Below are 15,676 nucleotides of genomic sequence, written 5' to 3' on the forward strand. Positions count from 1 at the left end.
TATTTCTCCCTGAAAACTGGTCATCGGGGGTACCTTCTGCTCATAAAGCTTGTACGCTGTCCACCAAGTCACCCGGTATCAAATGTCCTTTTACGTCCCGGTTTTGTAGACTTGATGGAATGAATTGAAAATCCCATAGCTTGAGCAGTTCGGTTATACACCCTATACTAATAAATGGTTTCCCTCTATCTCTCTAAAGTGTAAAGAACTTGTATGCATTTCCTAGTACAGACTCCATGTCGTGTACCGGATCTATGGCCATGCAAGTGTAATGTAACATGCATCATGGGAGCAGTGTTGATAAAGCAAACGCAGAGTCATTTTGTTATTTTAGAGGATGCACATCTTGAATTTTCTCCGTGTGATTTATTTTGTGTTGATTAGATGTTTTTGGAAGACTACATATTTTTACCATTATAACGGAGTCACTTGCGCCTATTTCTGTAGTCCGTTTTAAACAGCCATCATTGGACTCAAAATAAAGCCAAACTCACTGTTTTCGTTCGAATTTTTCTCCTGTAAAAAGTCGATAGGACTCCTTGTGACCGAAATACCAGAGGTAGGTCGATCGGTAGTTATTCGATTTCAATAGCAACAGTGTGTGAATTTTTTTTTTCTTTTTCTAGCATTTCCGACAGTGCTTTACAGTCAGTGTGTACTGCCACTACCAATACTACTACTACTACTACTACTACTACTACTACTACTACTACTACTACTACTATTACAGTGGCTTGTTGTGAGTGGGAGTGGGTTTTGTTTCACAACACTTTGAACAGTATTCCAGTGATATTTCGGCGTGTAAGCTTATTGTGGAAGGGAATCCTGAAGTGATAGACGTCTTAGACGTTTACCACTTTGGTGAAACCCGTGAGAACGGGTATGGTGCTGACAAACCTAGAAATATAATCGGGGCGGCAATCATAGGTTCCTGGCGAGCCCATGGTACGCGACTCACTCTGCACAGCGAAGTGCGGCACATTCGACAACTGCTCCCCGCCCCCTCCTCGTGCCCCAGAAACAAACACGTCCTGAGATCTCAATGTCGACGTGACGTCCACGCAATGTCAAGATAATCAATATTGGACGCTGTATCAGCAACAATTTTAACAGACGACAACACAGGTTGGACAAATAATCTCATTACGCAGAAAGGAAGGCAAGAAAACTAACTGTGTCATAAGATCTTAAGCCTAAAACGACAACATCCTCTCGCCCATTCTATCATAGTCTGTAAGGGTGTAAGATGTATGTTTGATTAAGCATTGTTCGTCTGGAGCAGTCTGTAACCAAATTATTCTTCCCCTTATGGGAGACACGGTTCTCGTCTACTACAACTGTCTACCGTCTAAACAACGTACTCTACTCTCGTGCAGCAGATCCTGATCAACGCGGATATAACCATTAGTGGTACGTGAAACATCGAGTGGCGTAATTATCTCCCTTTGATGATAGCCGGGTTGCACGGGTTGTTGGTTCCAGCGCGATCTCGTTTCGGTTGTAAACATGGACATTCTGTGATGTTATAAGCTATTCTTGTCCAAACCCGGTGTTTGATTGGCAATGGCCTGGTCTGTTGAGAGGTCTATTTTGCCGTGATAATGGATGATGACATACATTTAGGAACTTTCATGGAGATTAAATGATTTCTCGGATTGATTTTGTTGTCAATACGCTGTTGGTGCCCTTTCCGCCATGTACGATCACATTAGCTTGTGATTACGATTTAAAGGTACACGATCAGCTTTTTCCAAATACGTTTGTTTGCTTGTCAACCCGCCCCTACGTCACAACTTATGTGTCAGTCCTGCCCCACAGATGGCACCGGCACAAAAACATGCAAAGGCACGTCAATTGTTCTGTGAGTGAGTATGGTTTTTCGCCGCTATAAGCAATATTACAGCAATATCACGGCAGGGGACACCAGAAATGGGCTTCACACATTGTACCCATATCGGGAATCGAACCTTAGTCTTCGGCGTGACGACCGAACGCTTTAACCACTTGGCTACCCAAACCGCCCCTGTCAATTGTTCACAAAAACGGGAACATATGGTAAAAGTCAACATTGGGAAAGTAGCAATTTGCTTCAAAAAGTCCACACGTCCACAAATCCTTTGGAAAACTAAGGCATTGAATGATGTAAACCAGATCAAACAAATGTTGAACAAGTGAAAGGACATGATCCATTCAACCTCAAACGTTGTGACACCAAAGGCTGGAGTTTCTTTAATATTGCTGGACATGAAAGCAAAGTTGACTTTTTGAAAGTTGAATTAACCCCTCGTCAAACAGTCTTGTGGATAGCTTTTTGGCACTCTGAATTTTAAGCTTTGTGCATAGATCTAAATATGACGAGGCTGTCTCACAGGCTTCCTTTATTTCTACCCGTGAAGACCCGGGTTAGAATAGGTCTTCAGGAACCCATGCTTGTCAAAAGAGGCCACTAACGGGACCGGGCAATACGTAGCTAGGCTACACTGATGGGGCCCAGCCGTCTCAGGCGCAGCCATTCGATGTACAGAGTTGCGTCCCTTTGGCGTGCCTGAAACCTATGGTCTTGGGTTCGGAGTTTGGTCCGCTCTGATTATGTGTCTAGGTTTGTCAGCACCATACCCCTACGTGTCATTAACGTGGTAAACGTCTGAGACCTGCATCACTTCGGTCATTCCTCCCACATCACGTTCACGTACCGTGTTATAACTGGAATACTGTTAAAAGTGGCAATCAACTCACTCACCACGCCATTGGGGTCAGATGACACGCAATCAACCAGGTCACCTTGCCAGATCCATTTAGTCTCCTCTTACGACAAGCACAGGTTGCTGAGACCAATCCTATATCCCTTCATCAAACGGAGCACTTAGAGTCAGTGAGGGGATATTGTTGAACGCCGCATCAGCAACACTGCAACTGTTCACACCATTGACAGCTGCAGTTGCACCAAAACACGTGTTTACTGGCATATGCAAATCAAATCACATCATTACATCTTTTGGACGCCAAAATTCGCAATGCAGAGTTGCGTCCCTTTGTTATAGCAGAGTCCGGTAGGTTCAGTTCCTAGATTCGTTCTGGTAATGAAGTGTTAAACGTCTAGGATTTGCCATGTTTAAAACAGTATTACACCCATCTCTCAACCATGATTAACATTTTGGTGTGTCAGTCCAACACAGCTGGTCTACTTAATCTACATTAGTGATTTCCGTTGTGTAATTGTCATCAAATTAACAAAATTAGAACCCCAAGTTTGACATTTGAGGATGCGGCGTGAACTGTCTGGAGCAATGAGTCGTGTATTGTTAAACTACACACTTATCCACAGAGAACCACAGTGCTTAGAAATACATAGCCCAGGTCATCCCATTAAAACTTACAAATGCATATCCGGGGTAGGAGTTATTCCTAAGCGCAGACGAGCCCCTATCGAGGATATTTACACTGCAAAGGGACCAAGATAATTTATCATCACTCCTCGTCAGAAGTGACAACTGCAAACAGGTTCAATGTGAAGGCAAACAGCAGATCGTTATAGTAATGCATTAATAGTGCTTGCTTAATACACTGCCGGGCAGAGTATAGTATACACCCATGTTTGATGGTGGCTAAAAATGAAAGAAACAAGAAATGGTGAGGTGAAATGGGGTTTAACGTCGCGTCCAAGATTATTGCACTTATATAGCGACGTGCATGTACGTGTGTGTGTTTGTGTGGCTGCTTGTACTAGTCCGGACTGATGCCGATTTATAGTGCTAGCTCACTGAGAAATCATGCCGCAGTTTAACATGAATACCCCACTCAGACACAGAATACTGACTCCGAACCGACCAGTCCTTGTTTTAGCCCCTTAATGCCGAGCGCCAGACATGGTAACAACAAGTACCATCTTTAAACGTCTTTTGGTATGACGCGGTCGGGGATCGAACCCCGGACCTTCCGCTCTCCGGGCGGACGCTCTACCACTAGACCACCCAGTATGAGGCGGTCGCCAACAACAAATGGTTATTGGATGGTGATGTATTTGATATGCGCGTCATAGGCGATATTACATGCATCATATCAATGAGTGCCTCATTACAAGCCGGGGGCACGGGTGGCCCAGTTGTTTAAGGCGCCGCGATTTTCCAAAAACCTATGATTGTGGGTTCGAATCCCTGGTTAGCCCCGATTATGTTTCTGTGTTTGTCAGCACAATACCCGTGCTCCTGGGTTTCACCGAAGTGGTAAACGTCTGAGACCTGCATCACTTCGGGCTTTCCTCCCACATTAAGCAGACACGCCGTGATGAAACTGGAATAGTGTTAAAAGCGGCATTAAACACAACTCACTAACACATAACAACCCACTGCTTTCACCCCAGTATGATTTGCATTTGAGATGCATTTGTTGGGTGGGTAGATCGATCACTCACTCACTAACCCCACTCACTCACTCACTCACTCACTCACTCACCCACCCACCCACTCATTCACTCACTCACCCCACTCACCCACCCACCCACCCACCCACCCACCCACCCACCCACTCACTCACTAACCCCACTCACTCACCCACCCATCCACCCACCCACTCACTCACTCACTCACCCCACTCACTCACCCACCCACCCACCCACTCACTCACCCCACTCACTCACTCACTCACTCACTCACCCCACTCACCCACCCACCCACCCACCCACCCACCCACGCACTCACTCACTCACCCACTCACCCATCCACCCACTCACTCACTCACTCACTAACTCCACTCACTCACTCACTCACCCAACCACCCACTCACTCACTCACTCACTCACCCCACTCACTCACTCACCCACCCATCCACTCACTCACTCACTCACTCACTCACCCCACTCACTCACTCACTCACCCACCCACCCACTCACTCACCCCACTCACCCACTCACTCACTCACTCACTCACCCACCCACCCACCCACCCACCCACCCACCCACCCACTCACTCACTCACTCACTCACTCACTCACTCACTCACTCACTCACTCACTCACTCACTCACTCACTCACTCACTCACTCACTCACTCACTCACTCACTCACTCACCCACCCACCCACCCACCCACCCACCCACTCACTCACTCACCCACCCACCCACCCACTCACTCACTCACTCACTCACTCACCCACCCACCCACCCACCCACCCACCCACCCACCCACTCACTAACCCACCCACCCACTCACTCACTCACCCACCCACCCACCCACCCACCCACCCACCCACTCACTAACCCACCCACCCACTCACTCACTCACCCACCCACCCACCCACCCACTCACTCACCCACCCACCCACTCACTCACTCACCCACCCACCCACTCACTATCTGCCAGGACAGACTGAATTTTAATCACTCACTTTTAATCAGTAAAATCCATTTTGTTTTGTTTAGCCATTTTACTGATTCGATAAAGAACATATCCCTTTTTCAACTTAATCATACATTTCCAATAGTTATAAAAGAAATATAGTGCATTTTTAAATTAATTCCGCCAATAAGCTCGTTCTCTCTAAAAGCAGTATTTTTCTAACATTGGCATGCACTGTCACTGCGTGTCTGAGAGTAATATTTCATATCAAACTAAGTAGACATGTAGGGCACAGTGCATTATCGACGCTCGTGGACAAACCTTTGATATTATTATCGCTAAGTAAGCATAATTTACTCTGTCAACAGTTCTCGAACAAATTTCTTTTCCAATATTTACGTTTGGCAAATAAACACGACTTTTATCATCAATTAATCAGCTTGATCCCACGTTACGCAGTGTATGGTATCTGGAAGCCAACACAGCTTCAACGATTTCATCATATTTGTAACAGTAAATATTCCCTCTGTTGAACGTCTCATAGGCTGTAGGCGACATATGTCGACAAATATTCACGACATGGACACAATTGTTATGCAATGTCAAACAAATGTGATGGCAAGAACTCACATTTTATTATGTGAGAAAACAGTAGGACAAAAATAATTTTCCATTTTTCCAAAACATCATGTTTCCTGACACAAATATACCATTTGAGGGACAAGACTCAGTTCCATAATGGTGTCTCTATTCCAATAAACACGGGTGGCCCAGTCGTCTAAGGCGCCGCGATTCGTTGTGCAGAGTCCCAGAAACCTATGATTGTAGGTTCGAATCCCGGTTCGCCCCGATTATGTTTCTAGGTTTGTCAGCACCATTCCCGTGCTCGTGGGTTTCACCGAAGTGGTAAACGTCTGAGACAGGCATCACTTCGAGCTTTCCTCCTACATTAAGCGGACACGCCTCGATATAACTGTAAAACTGTTAAAAAGCGGCGTTCAACCCACCTCACTCGCTGATTCTGATGATTCTTGTAGTTTTTTTTTATATTTCCGTTATTTCGGATTTGCTGCTGTTTTTGTATTCGCATCCTGAGTCTGTCTTCCGATCTCAAAGAGGAGCTGTTGAAACGTTTGAAATGTTTCTACGTTAAAGAAACATTTTCTCCATCTTCTCATCACTGATTTAACTGTAAAATGGGTGGAGTTGGGAGGAAACTTGATTCACTAATTAACAAGAGAAACTATACCAAACTATAGATCAAGCTTGACCAAACGAGTGAGTGAGTTGGGTTTACAGCCAATATCAATGGAAAGCAGTGACACACGGTTGGGTGTCCTCCCAAAATGCCTCCATGCGAAAACACCTACAGCTTATAACAACAAAGTTCACAGTTGAATTCACACCTAATCCCTTGCCTGTCACCTTTGCCAATTTAATGGAATAACCCCAAGGTCATTAATATACATTTTATTTTACTAATCAGTCAGATGGTGAGATGTCGATGAGGTAGTCCACGGTTCAGTCTGCTGTGGAATCCTTCCAGATTGCTATTTGTTCTCGGACCTATCGTTGAGTGATGGTTCCACAATGGCAGCGGGAATCATGCTCCGTCGCCAACCCAGTTGACAACCACATAGTCATTGAATTCAACAGCTCTTGGAACGTTGGGAGTGTCATCCATGGCTTCGATCCAGATGTCTTGAATAACTGCTTGTGGAGGCAGAGGCAGTCCAGCAGCTCTTCTTATACACTTGCACACTTCAAGGTCTTCTTTGTACGGAACAGCAAGTCCTGAGTCCTGTGTCTTCCTCCAAATGACTTGGCTGAAATGAAATAGGCATCCTTCGACATCAGCAGCGGGGTATTCTGCCTCCACAGCCCGAATAGCAGCCAACTCAAAGTCAGTTTGTACGCACACTGGGACAAGAAGACGGTAGAGTCTCTGTTGAACTTCATTCTTGAGCAATCCATCCATGTAGATGTACTCCGCTGACTGGAGGGCTTGGAGGGCTTGGAGGGTTTTTTCTGTGGCAAAGGCCAGTATTTTATCTTCGCCATCAGTGAACAGGAGGAAGGGAGGGTCATGAGATGTGTTGGTCCAATAGTCTTCAAGGTGAACATCTGCTCTCGTCTGTGGCAAGGCAGGGATAGTCTTCCTTCTATGGCGGTAGAGGTCGCTGCTCGAGGATGGATACGAATTTCTTCTAGGTTGTTGTTGGCGAGTTCTTCGTTGTACAGTGTGTGCATCTGTGTTGTTTCTTCTCTTGTTCTCTTCCTCAAGTTGCTGACAAAGCGAACACGCTGAATGTCTTCCGGAGGATGGTTGCGTTCTGTAGAATTCCTAAGGATATTACTAACTGTGGTCACTTTCCCTTTACAGGTGTTTTTTTACACACTTCCAGTGAATACAATCTGTCTCTCTACATTCTTGGTATGACGATATCCATTAAACAAAACTTGTGCGCTTTCTTTCTGTGAAAAAAACAAACTCAACATTCTCATTCTCATTCTCAACGGCTGTAATGCTGTGTCAAGGAAAACACAGAGGCCACGAGGACAACACTGACATACGGTATATTGTCCGCCTGTGAGTGAGTGAGTGAGTGAGTGAGTGGGTTTTACGCCGCTTTGAGCAATATTCCAGCAATATCACGCCGAAGACCCGGGGTCGATTCCCGACATGGGTACAATGTGTGAAGCCAATTTCTGGTGTCCCCCGCCGTGATATTGCTGGAATGTTGCTAGAAGCGGCGTACTCACTCAATCACTCACTCACTAAGTGGCTAAAACTGTGTCTGAGTGGGGTATTCACACACAAACACGCACGCACGCACACACACGCACGCACGCACGCACACAAATATATATATAAGTAAACCCCATTTCAACTCACCACACACATCTTGAGGAGTGGCCTGTGGCACATTTGAAAAACTGTTCCTGGCACGTGTACATCTGTCACGGAATACAGTGAACTAAAGCAAGATTTGCAGTAATTCGCAATATCCGACTTCGTTACATCCGAGTGACCACAAGCACGCACGCACGCACGCACGCACGCACGCACACAAACACACACACACACACACACACACCTCTTGAATGTCCGAAGCTAACTGATATGATTATTAAAATAGTCGACAAATCACAACATATATACTGATAGAAAATATTCAAATTGCATTCATATATCATCATCATCAGAGACATTTTATAATTTAACACGGACATCTAGAACAAAACCTGATATAAACATACAACAATTTAGTACATTCAAACATTAAATTCCAGATTGAAAACATCTGTATTTTCCATTCTGACATTCGACGTGGTTTCCTGGTGTTGGTGTGTGTATGTATTCACCGTTCCTTATCTGCGGCCCGGCGTAAAATAAACAAAAAAACATGACGAGAAAACCGCCGACAAAACACATCACAGGGGATGGGCCTGCAAAGCAACAGTTGTTGAAGCACCGTGCAGCACATACGAAAAACACGTGTACACGAAAAACACGTGCACATACGAAAAACATTGACGTCCCCGCGCTGCACAGAGTACGTCTGGACAGCACGAGGTTGCCATCATTGTATCGATTGTGACTTTTTCAAGAATGTTTGGATTATGAACACTTTAATGTAATGAGAAGATGGCGTTGTTTGACATGTGTGTGTGTGTGTGTGTGTGTGTGTGTGTGTGTGTGTGTGTGAAGGGGGGGGGGGGGGGGGGGGGGGTTGAGTGTGTGAGTATTCCAGTTATATCACGACGTGTCAGCTTAATGTGGGGGAAGAGCCCGAAGTGATGTAGGTCTTAGACATTTACGACCTTGTGGAACCCACGAGCACGGGTATGGTGCTGACAAACCTAGAAACATCATCGGGGCGAACGAATCTGGAACGAATCTGATCAAACAAACAAATAGTTATATTCATCTGGGAAATGTGGTCGGTCGTAAACCTTTTCAGAATTCAAAAGCATAAACAAAAGTATGAACGTGACTACACTAGGCGGTCGGGTAGCCTAGTGGTTAGAGCGTTCGCTCGTCATGCCGAAAGCCCTGGTTCGAGTCCCCTCATGGGTACAAAGTGTGAAGCCCATTGCTGGTGTCTCCCGCTGTGATATGGCTGGAATATTGCGAGAAGCGGCGTTAAACTTAACTCACTCACTCACAAAACCATTGTCGTAAGAAGCGACTGAATGAGGATTTGGTGTTTGCAGTGCGTGACATGTCGACGTGACACGTTTCTCATGCCATCAACCACTTGATTTGATCAAGACTCCATTATTTACAGGCCTTCATTTACAGCTTGAATATTGCCGACTGAATATCACTGACCGATTTATTATTACTGACCGACTGAATATTACTGACCGTATTACTAACCGACTGAACATTACTGACCGTATTACTGACCGACTGTATATGACTGACTCACTAGTCAGTTTATCTGTATATGACTGTAGGTATTAAAGTCTGATTGAATATTACTAACCGACTTTAAAGTACTGATCGTATGAATGACCGACTGAATATTACTGACCGTATTACTGACCGACTGAATATTACTGACCGTATTACTGACCGACTGAATATTACTGACCGACTGAATATTACCGACCGTATTACTGACCGACTGAATATTACTGACCGTATTACTGACCGACTGAATATTACTGACCAACTGAATATTACTGACCGTATTACTGACCGACTGAATATTACTGACCGTATTACTGACCAACTGAATATTACTGACCGTATTACTGACCGACTGAATATTACTGACCGACTGAATATTACCGACCGTATTACTGACCGACTGAATATTACTGACCGTATTACTGACCGACTGAATATTACTGACCAACTGAATATTACTGACCGTATTACTGACCGACTGAATATTACTGACCGTATTACTGACCAACTGAATATTACTGACCGTATTACTGACCAACTGAATATTACTGACCGTATTACTGACCGACTGAATATTACTAGCCGATTGAATAATACTGACGGTAAAAATCAGTTTTTAAAGACCCGTAATGTTAACAGGGCGCCGACATAGAGTAGAATATTGCTGGCTATACTCAACTGGTACCCTCTTCGTGTTCTTCACGGGAAACGGCCGAACGCCTGATGCTGTATTGGCCTTTATTCTTCCTTTCACATTTTGCAGATGCATTTGTGGAGATGAACAACGTGTATAGGTTAATTTGCTTCACCTCCTGACTTAACTCAAGTGTCAACGACAATCACACTGAAACAAGACGCAGTGTCCAACGTCTCGTCATCGCTTATTAAGTCATACATTCTTATCATATCAACAATATTACCTGACGCATGGCTAGCTTAAAATTGAATTTGTTTCTGTGGATGACGCACCCTTGGAATGTTGACGTATTGTTGTATACCACCACAGGGAACATTCATATTAAAGGTCATACATACATAACGCTTCTGATATGATATGCGAAATGAATTATATAAATATGAAACTAGTTTTATCAGAACCAACTAGGCATCTTTTCATCTGGTTCTCACTCAACATCACAATGTACTTACTGTGGTCGCAGTTTTACAAAGGATGAGATCATTTTTTCGAGAAAAATCTTTTTCCTAAGGTTTTCGTTATTATAAAGCCAGGGGCTAAAGAAAGTTTAAATAGTGTTTTTAACATGAATAAAACAGAAAACAAAATATTTTTGTTTCAAAGTAATTTTATGTTATAAAGTAGTCACTGGATGTTCGTAGTCTTCGCAACACTGCACAGACTGATGCGACGGCCTTTCCCATTGGGGCCGTTGACGTCACAAAGTAATGAATATGCAGTTGTCATCCACGCGCAATTCTAGTTTGAAGAGAGGGCACGGGTGGCCCAGTCGTCTAAGGCGTCCCTTGGGCATGCCAGAAACCTGGGTTTGAGGGTTCGAGGCCAGGTTCGCCCCGACTGTATTTCTATACGTTTCCGTGATATAACTGGAATACTGTTCAAAGCGGTTTGAGGACAGGCATCACGTGGTTGTTTTTTGCGATTTTTTCCATCTTCTCACCAAATTTCTGCAGTACCTCATTCTTTCCACACGAATCAATCCAGGCAGACATGACCAAATCATTTTTGGAAATAGTTTTGAATGGATGTCGGTAACACTCTGTCGGATATTTTGCGATTTTACTACTTTTGCGTTAACTTTCTTTTTTTTCTTTCTTCTTTTTGCAGAGTATATATATAATTAAAAGGATAGTGGCAATGTATAGGAATGATAGGATGAATAACTTTTGGAACGGGGATACGGGCGGAAGTTTTTCCGAGTCTTTTTTATGTTACTTGTGCATACATCTTGTTTTTGCCTTTTGTCGAATAGCAAGCTACAGTTCAAATTTTCTAAACTTTTTGTACGACACAATGAAGGAAATACTTTATATTCAGTATGCCTCGACAAAGCGTTGAACTATTGATTAGTCGTAATCATCAGCCCAATCATTAAACAATTTGACAACAACTCTGCGTTGCCCTCACCTGCTTCTTTCTCCCTCAATAAGATCAAGATTGACATCACGGCGGACGGTCCGTTTGGCTCCAGATGAGAACGATGAAATGCAAATAACTCAAAACCGGTAACAGTCTATCATTTGTTTTGTTTGTTTGTTTGTTTAACGCCGCACTCAGCAACAGTCCTGCTATATGATGGCGGTCTGTAAATAATCTAGTCTGGACCAGACAATTCAGTGATTGACATGAGCATCAATCCACGCAACTGGGATACGATGACGTGCATCAACCAAGTCAGCGAGTCTGACCACCCGATCCCGTTAGTCGCCTCTTACGACAAGCATAGTCGCCTTGCGGCAAGCTTGGTTGCTGAAGACGTATTCTACCCCGGATCTTCACGGGTCAATAGTCCATTAACTGTCAATGTCCTGTACTCAACAATATCTGCTGTTTGTTATTTCTAATCCAAATCATTGGAAAAAGTGGTGTAAGAAACTATTGTGTTGTTGTGTGCACAAGTTGACCTCTTCAACAGAGGAGGGAGGGGGGGGGGGGGGGGGGGGGGGGAGGGGTGGCGAGGGGTGGCGGGGCTGCACAACGGTAGGAGGAACAGCGCAAACACGTGCTAGACGTGTTTCTTGGTGTATGTCGTTGTTGACTGACAAGATGCGCAATTCAGCTGATTTTTAAGGTGTGTGGTTTCTTTCAATGTGAAGCAGAGAGAGGAAAAACATTTTGTGCCATTAACAAATACTTGAAACAAGCTCTTTCTATGTCTCCTAACAAGCGGAAAATGTTGTCCGCCGACGGGACTCTAGCTCTCAGGCGAAGCAGGTGGGGAACATATCAAAACCACTTGGGGTTGATAAGTTCGACAGTGTTCAGAAAACATCAAGTTAGACGTGCAATTGTTAAACTGCATTAGGAAAATAAGCAAATGTCACTAAGACTCTTGAAGAAATACTTTGAAACTGAACATGATTTAATTGTTACAAAATACAAGCTATGGCAACCGTTGCATACATTTGGATACTGATACAGAAAGATAAGTGGTGAAAACAGGCCTGTATTATGTGAACGTTCTGTTGTCAGACAGTGGAAAAGTGTAGCAAGACAATGGTGTCGCCTTAAGAATATGTCTAGTAGGTTAAACAAACACGTGTTTAACTGGGCTGATAGATACGCTGTAAATGGTTGTAAAAATTGGAATGGTAGGGTAAGAAAGAAGTTTAATAATATGGATTTAGGACATATATTAAACGCTACAGTTTTTATTGATAAATTTTCTGTGTGTACACAGGTGGAACAATGGTGTAAAAATGAATATGTTACCCGTTGGAGCGATATGTTAAGAAAGGAAGAGGGGCGAAATGGGCTTAATAAATTGAGAATGTATCAATGTTACAAACAAGTATATGGGACAGAATACTATGTTTCAAATAAGATGCCTAGAAACTATAGATCGGCACTAGCCAAGTTTAGATGTGGCGTGGCTCCTATTCGAGTGGAAACCGGTCGATACGAAGGTGTACCTGTCAATAATAGAAGATGTTTTCACTGTAATGACAGCGTAGAAGACGAGGTCCATGTTTTGTTTCACTGCGCATTATATGATGATATCAGGGCAACTCTTTTTAATGAATGTATTGCTAAATCTTATAATGTTTTAGATATGCCAGATGTCGACAAACTTTGTTTTATTTTCAGTGACTCCGGTGTGTGTTTTATACTTGCCAAAGTCTGCTTTTTAATTCTTAATCGTAGAAAACATCTTTTATATGGATAACTTTTTACTATATATCTTTATATCATTTATGTATAAATTCTGTGATAATTCGTCTCTCATAATTCTACTGAATGGTTCTGTACATTTTATCTATGTCAAGTTGTATAAAGCTGTTTTATGTATGTACAGGAGTGAGACGTTAATAAACTATTGTCTGTCTGTCTGTCTGTCTGTCTGTCTGTCTGACATCCTTCGTCTCCGGAATCATTATCTTCGCACCATCAAGCAGAAACGTGAAGGAGGATATGAGCCTGTTCTCCTTGATGAGACGTGGGTAAATGCCTCTCACACAGCCAGCAGTCAGTGGGTACCCGGTGGGGACTGTAAGGAGTCTGGGAGAAAGTTACCAACGGGAAAAGGTGAAAGACTGTGCTGTGACCCCGTCTTTCGAACCAAGGCCAAGCACAAGAGGGATTACCACAGTGAGTTAGTGAGTGAGTTGGGTTTAACGCCGCTTTTAACAGTATTCCAGTGTAAGCTTAATGTGGGAGGAAAGTCCGAAGTGATGCATGTCTCAGACGTTTACCACTTCGGTGAAACCCACGAGCACGGGTATGGTGCTGACAAACCTAGAAACATAATCGGGGTGAACCGGGATTCGAACCCACAATCATAGGTTTCTGGCGTGCCCAAGGGACGTAACTCTGCACGGCGAATCGCGGTGCTTTAAACGACTGGGCCACCCGTGCCCCCGATTACCACACAGAAAGGAACGGCAAGGTATTTCTGGAGTGGGTGAAAAAATAAATTGGTCCCTGATTTGCCTGTCAAGTCATTGATTATCATGGTCAATGCACAGTACGCAGGGTCCAAACAACAAGGACCCGACGTCTAACAGCCTTAAAGGAGATATGGTGACGCGGCTGCAACGGATGAATATGACCTTTCCTTCCAGGGCGACAAAACCACAGCTCTATGAAATCACCAAGTCTAACAAAACTGAGCCCGTGTATATATGGTTGACAATTACAAAGGTCAAGGTCACGCTGTCTTCGACTTCCCCCTTTCCACTGCGATCTGAACCCAATAAAGTTGATGATGGGGTATCGTTAAAGGTGACGATGGACGATTGAACACAACTGCGGGATGTTGAAAAGCCAGTAAATGAATCCCTTAGTGGACCAGTCCCGATATTGAGTTATTTGCAATTCATCGTTCTCATTTGAGTGAGTGAGTGAGTGAGTATGGTTTTACGCCACTTTTAGCAATATTCCAGCAATATGACGGCGGGGGACACCAGAAATGGGCTTCACACATTGTACCCATGTCGGGAATCGAACCCGGGTCTTCGGCGTGACGAGCGAACGCTTTAACCACTAGGCTACCCGACCGCCCCGTTCTCATTTGAAGCCAAACGGACTGCACAGGGCAACAATAGGGACCCGGTTAATTTAATATAGATGTATGACAACTCACCTTCAAATGTCAATCCGCAAAGTAGAAATACATTGCAAATGCCGTGTACAATGTACACATTACACTCTCGTCTTAATTTCTGGCGTGTCGTAACATGAAATATATCTCTCTCCTCCTTCTCTCGCTCGTTGCAGGTGTATTCCTCCAAATCCGAGTCCAAAAGAATCTTACACAACTAATGATGTAAGCATATTCCACTTGAATATCAGAAGTATCCGGCTCAAATTGACTCAAATCTACGATGATATTTGCGATTTCGATGTGTTATGCTTCACTGAATCTCACCTGGACGCTCGCGTTCAGTCAGCCGATCTTCTCCTTGACCTCTTCCATGAACCGCACAGGGGGGGACAGAGGATGTTTTGTGGTGGCATAATTGTATATTTCTCTAATTCCCTCAGTATCCATCATATAACAGACTTGGAAGTATTTTATACTGAATCATTGTGGTTTCAAGTTTATTCACCACAGAAATGTTTTCGACTTTGTGTCAACTACCGCGCAACCCAACACCCCCATTACATATTTGACTGTTCTAGAACACGTGATAGAAACTGCGCGTGATGATTCTTGTGACTTTGTCCAAGTTGGTGACCTTAATGAAGAACTCCTCAAAGAGAGTATTCAACACTCTAAATTATTCAAC

This window comes from Haliotis rufescens, unplaced genomic scaffold (assembly GCF_023055435.1).
Source record: "Haliotis rufescens isolate VD_foot unplaced genomic scaffold, xgHalRufe1.0.p SCAF_13, whole genome shotgun sequence".
Classification (NCBI taxonomy): Eukaryota; Metazoa; Mollusca; class Gastropoda; order Lepetellida; family Haliotidae; genus Haliotis; species Haliotis rufescens.